The following is a 6,748-nucleotide window of genomic DNA, read 5'->3' on the forward strand; positions in this document are numbered from 1 at the left end:
GAGCACAACCAAACAACATTTTTCAGTTTCAGGTTGGGGGAGGCCACAAACCAAAAATTTTTTAATAAGCAAAAGAAAAATACATTATCAGAGGTTATTATTGAGGGGGCCCAAGCATAAAGGAGCAATGTTTTCTATAGTATACCTAAATTTCAGCAAAATTACAGGGGGCCTGCCCCCCCCCCCCCCCCGTTCCTTCAGCCATGTATTGTATCAAATCTGCTTCACCCTGATTCAGATTTTTTTTTACAGCATATATATTCTATTAGCAGAGGATCACATTATATTAATAAACAATTATTAAATTACAGCTATTTTTTTCTTACAGGGTCTGTTTCATTTATACTATATCATGATGATCATGTACTGCATGATGTTTACAGAAAGTTTAATTTAAATTTTTAAGCTCGAAATAGCTGCGTCAACTTGCGAGACTACCGGTATTTTTTTCTACGTTCGGCCTAATCTTTAAATATTTAAATTGTTTGTGGACTTGCATAAAAGAATAAAAAAATAAAGGGGCCTATCATTTAACTTTATTTCGAATTTCCTTCAGGATTTTATATACCGAACTATAGTCCAACGATTATTTAAAATCATACTTTTTCTCTTGAAAGCTAAATTACTAGGCAAAAAAAAACAAACAAAAAAAAAACAAAAACGAATGTTTGTCTTGTGTATTCTTAATTACAACTTATTACTGTATCATTTTAGTTACTTACCCAAATTTCTCAACATCCATGGTGTTTAGAGGTCATTTTCTGAAAACTGAAGGGGCATTCCGATGGCATTCGGAACAAATGACGGAAAGCACTTGCTAAGAATTCAAAACATGGTTCATAAATTTACAATATTTTTCCTTTTTAGGTTTTTAACATAAAACATGGAAAACTAAGTTAAAGAAACACTCATTTGAACAAATCAAAAGCGGAAAAAATATATATGCTAGATTTTTTGTTTAATTGCATGTTTTTCATGGTCTCCAAAATGCAGAAAAATTATCCTTTGAAATTATACGTAGGTTATAAATTCTTTTCTTTTTTAGGGAAGATGATAGAAATTAGACAACTTTTGAATGTTAAATAACAGAGTTAAAGATTAATAATATTTAATGGCAGACTGTTTATTTATCTATAAAAAGACATTTGCAATACTGATGAGGTCAAAATAATAGGGAGACCGAAAAAGGTCGCCTTAATCCAGTGGTCTCCCTAAGCCAGAAAATATATCCTCCTTGGTCTCCTAAAGCCATATGTCATATATATATATATATATATATATATATATATATATATATATATATATATATATATATATATAATTAGCAAACGTACAAAGATTTGTAACATGTATATTTGTACTAGAGTATTAATAATTTAATATTATTACTCTTTTGCATTTATTTGGTTCTTTTTAACATTATATAATTCACTATTTCTTATTTTAAAAATATTGATTAGAAAATTACCCAGCTTGATAAGCAATATATCATTCTCATTAGACATAATCCAAAAAAAATTTTCTTTATTTGTAGTTTATAGGAAGAAAGTAACAGTTAAAAGTGTGAACAGGAAAAAGAAAGGAACAAACATTTGTAAAAAAAGAGAGAAGACCCAGAGACTATAAAAAATGAACTTTTTCCAAAAAATACCAATGTGTAAATGCGTTGCCTCTTTGTCATTTTAAATTCCTGAGTGTTTGTGTTGCGATGATAGCTCACTAGTATGCGTTACCAGTCCAGCGCACTAAGGAGTCGAGAAGTTTTTGGTTCGATCCTCGAATGGAGCAATTTATTTTTTTTTCTTATTACAAACAATCAAGTGAATTTTATTTACTGATTTATAAGTTTTAAAAGAGAAAAATTTTGGTTGAGTTCCACTGGGAGCGAAAGCAATTTTTCAAAACTACTGAAACTTCATTTCATATATCATACCCTATTATCTTGTTAGGTGTTTATTATTTATGTGAAGTATTACTGTGTTATCGTAACTATCAAATGGACTAAAATATTTCGTATTTGAAAGTTATTTCAATGTAAATCTAAACATTTTCCTATGTGCGTAACTTGGTAAAGTCTGTCCACTTCTGGTCAGCCGACCAAATCGTGGACATTTAAAGACGTACAACACACTGGGGGAGATTACTCTTGCGATTTCAATAAAACGTTTAACATAACGTTAAATTTGACGTTAATTACGAAGCGTCAAAATGACGAGCGATACGATCCCGATGTAATTAATGTAAAAAAAAAAAATAGAATAGAGGTTTTTATTGTGGTTTCTTTGGGATTTGAATACCAAATCCTATCCTTGATCAATTGCGCAATAAATCCCCCCCCCCTCCATAAAAAAGAAGAAAGACAGGTTCCTTAAACTTTTTAAATTTAAATTTAGTTAATTAATTCTTTAATATTGTATTTACCATATATACAAAGGAAATATTTTAATCTAAAAATGTTAATGCTACTCTACATTGCTTTTTCCCGTTACAATCGGCCGCATAAGTTTGAGAATAAATATTACCGGTATGTCTAAATATCATCATATTACGAAAATAAACATTTTCTTCCTTTCCTTTTTGAAAAAAAAGAATTAAAAAGAGTACCCGTTTTCAGAAGGTCACTGATCAAAGAGAAACAACTCTAAAAATGTAGAGGTGTATGTCTTTCCTCCCCTTAGCTGAGTTATTCCTCCTGTTTTCCGAAGAATTGTGGGTTTTTTCCCCTCACAAATACACAGATACATTAATTTACAGTGTGTTGCAAGGAACACAAGAACTGAAAGCCAAAGTTTATACAAATTAAATAAGTATCAATAGTGAAAAATTATTTACAGAAATTAATACAACGGTTGCACCCCATTGAGAAAATCTTTTACTGTAAACAGTTTCAGTTCGAAATTCCTCGAATAAAAACAAAACGATTGATACCAATGTAGATGATACCATTGTAAATGATTCAGGCACATGAATAATTTCAATATTGATAAATAATTTAAATTTGGTACAATTGAAGTTAATACGGACGAATACATCATTTCCATTTATTGAAACAACAGAAGGATATCGGGGGGGGGGGGGGGGGGCACCCCTCTCGTTTGAAAACAGAAATAATTTAAACCTATATGTACATATATTCCATTTTCATCACAAGAGAGTTGTACATACAGCACTGCTGGTTCACTTAAAAATAATATTCATTGCAAGTAGAAGTCATATAAAGGTTTGAAACTGCACCTGTGTGCATGATTGCCAAACCGGACACGTGGTTATCAAATCATTAAAAAAGTAGTTATACTAAATATAAATATAAAAAAATAATATTTAGAATAACAAAAAATATTAGTAGTCAATATTGAATCTGTATACACGAATGAAGGACATTACAATTTACTTTAGGAGTTCAATATGCCAATTATATATATATATATATATATATATATATATTATGCAGACATAACCGATTTTTTTTTTCAAGCTCGAATGTCCTGCATTGCAGAGAAGAATGGAAAGGGGGGGGTCTTAAAATTTCAAAAATTGCTTATTCATCTGCATTTTAATGCAGATTTTAAGTTTTATACTTGTGATAAATAGAATGTACATTACTTTTTAAGTAAAAGATATTTTCCAGCTAGGAATTTTTATTTGTATTTGTAGAATCATAGCATTGCTTTCGTCTCAAGTCTGAAAGACGCTGTTAGAAACATAACTAACGGAGAGAGGGGGAGGGGAGATTTTCCGCTATAAATTCAAAACGCGTCGACTAAAAAAAATTCAAAAAATTATCAAGAACATTTTGATCATCAGTTACAAGAATTAATTATTTTTTTTCAAAATTAAACGACAGATTTTTTCATAAAAAAATATTTCATTTGAAAATCACGCATTTTTCAATGCAAAAATGAACCATAGTTTTTCAGTTTAAATTCTTCAAAATCATTTTTCTCGATGTGTACCTCTACAAAATCACTTTGTTTGTGTGTTTAATAGTTACACAAACGATTCAGCAAATTCTGACAGCTAGGCTAACCTTAAATATTTCAAAATAAGGGATTTTATAGTTAGTTGGTTGAAATTTTTTTGTACTCGTGATCAGCCAAAGGGGCGTAACTTTAGGAACTTCCTGTCCACATTCTGTTCGAACGATTTTGACCAAAATATACATACACATAGTAGATATTGTCATGTATAAGATATACAAAAATAATTTAATTTTGTTTGTATTCTAGCCTCTGATTGGTTAATATCCAAAAAGGAACACAAATTATTTCTGTATTACCTGGTTTGGTATGGGGACACCCCCCCCCCCCCTGACAACCAGCTGAATCGTCTGTATCCATGCAATCCTCTCATTTCCAGTCCTCGGGATTCACGGAAAATTCCAGATTTAATAAATGTACCTTTAACTTCAAACAGTAACTCGGATCTTACCACATGTAAACAAAAACCATGGCTGCTAGGACTATGTATCAGTTTTTACCTCCCCTCGCTTCCCATCACTTCCGTTACTAGGGTTGTATTATTGAGGGGCAAATTTGAACTAATAAAAAGCAACGAAATTTTACACCCACAGTTGTTTAATGATTTTAGAATTAAATTATAAGGAATGACTCTAATTCTTGGCCAAATTATTCGAGGATAACCTGGTTTGGGTCAGTTTACGCTGTTTTATAATCCGCTTCGCGGATTATAAAGCGTAAACTGACCCAAACCAGGTGGCCAAGAATTAGAGTCATTCCTAAAATAGCGAAAATTAAACGACAGGAAATTTTTGGAGTAGGTGTGTTGTACATCCTTAAACCATAAATGTTTCGTACACATGATTCCTGCAGATCGCACGCCAAGTACGCCCGTCTTCTTTCCAGTCATGGCAATATTTACTTAATATGTCTATACATTTCTGAAACAAATAGGTGTCTCTGATTAAAGAATAAGTGGCTATTGAAATTCCATCCTTCAAAAACTAAATGTAACAAATCATAGTTCACAACAAGCGATCGAGTTTATTCTGTCGTCTGTACTCAGCCTGTAGAGACGTCTATAAAGGGTTAGGAGGTGGATAAAACATACCGGTTGGTTATAGAATATGTCTAGAATTAGGGGGTGAAAGGTCGTTGATTGACCAATGCTGGAAAGTGGCTAAATACATCCCCAAAGTGCGCAGAAAATCTTGTGCCGTAAATTGCTCTTTATTTACATTACGGGATCTGTAGCGTTATGATCAAAGACTAAAATATAAAACCATAACCCTACAGTTCTGCAGCTATTCATTTGTGTGCTTAATACCCAGGAACAGAGGAAAAGGATTTCAAAGAAATCATGCATTTTCATTTATGATTTATAGAGCCCCCTCCCCCAACACCAGAACCCCTGACCATGGGTCACATATTTAATAATTTTGAAATTTAAAAAAATCTTGCTCATCATAATTACACACTACATTTATCTGCTAAATACCCAAGAGCAAAGAAGAAGATTTTCAAAGACATAATGCATTTCACTATAAAATCAACAGAGCCCCGGCCACCCTAACACCACACCCAACGGCCGTGAAATTCAAAATTGAAGAAGAGATACCCTTGCTCATCACAACTTTTCACTTCATTTTTGTGCTTCATACCCAGGAGCAGAGGAAAAGTTTTCCAAAGAATTAATGCATTTTCACTACATGACCTATAGGGAACCCTCTCCCCCAACACCAGAACCCCGCACCCTGGGAACCCTTGAAAGATTCTCCCTATATAATCCTATGTTAAACTTTAATGGCCTATTGTGGCCCCACCCTAACCCTTGGGTCATGATTTTATCATGTTGTAAATTTTTAATTTACTAGGGGGAGGTAAATGCAAAATCATGTTTTTAATTTTACATTTACCTCCCCCTAGTAAATTCACAACATAATAATTTGAACGAACTTGAATCTACACTAATCGAGGATGTTTCCATATAAATATGACTTATCGTAGTTTTGTTTTTCCTTAGAAGATTTTACAAGATTTCCGCTACATATTTCGTTTGTAAAACTTAAATCGCCTATTATGGTCCCGCCTTCACTGGCGGATTTAAGGTGGGGGGCGCACGCCCCCCCTAAAATTTTCAAAGTTTGACATGACTAATATTAATAATGCCATACTTTGGTTTTATAATTAATGGTCAATTAAAAAATGGTAATTTTAGTTAATGACTACATGTAAGTATCGGTTTCTTAAAAATCAAGTCTGAAAACCTTGCATTCCCTAGGCTATGAATATCATCTCATAATTATTCAAACCGGAAAACGTCTCCCGGTTTCGTTTGAAGGGTAGACTGCACTTGTCAATTTCCTATCATGATGCAAGAAAAAATACTGCAATATTTAAAGGCTGGTCGAAGGTAAATAAATGAATTTAAAATCAGACGGTCTACGTTACAAACCCGTCCACTGATTGATGTATTTATTTATCAAATGGTGTAATTTACTTACATAGATACAAGACTTTTTTCATTACACACATCTCATAATCTTTCCATATAAATGGAATTTAACGTCAGGATATAGGTTAGGATGGTGTAACTTCGACCACCTGGTTAATTTCGACCGTTCATAAATACCTTAAAATAATTTGTTTATAACCCATTTTAGTGTACACACATCTATTTTATGCAGAAAGAAAATGCATTTCTCATATACAAATCAATGTCGATAATAAAAGTCGAAATTTATTTCTTCACTGGAAAATTACATGCAAGAAGAAACTTTATCGCCCGAAAA

This window comes from Saccostrea echinata, unplaced genomic scaffold (genome assembly GCF_033153115.1).
Source record: "Saccostrea echinata isolate AGI-Se365-2 ecotype Australia unplaced genomic scaffold, CSIRO_AGI_Sech_v1 ptg000009l, whole genome shotgun sequence".
NCBI lineage: Eukaryota > Metazoa > Mollusca > Bivalvia > Ostreida > Ostreidae > Saccostrea > Saccostrea echinata.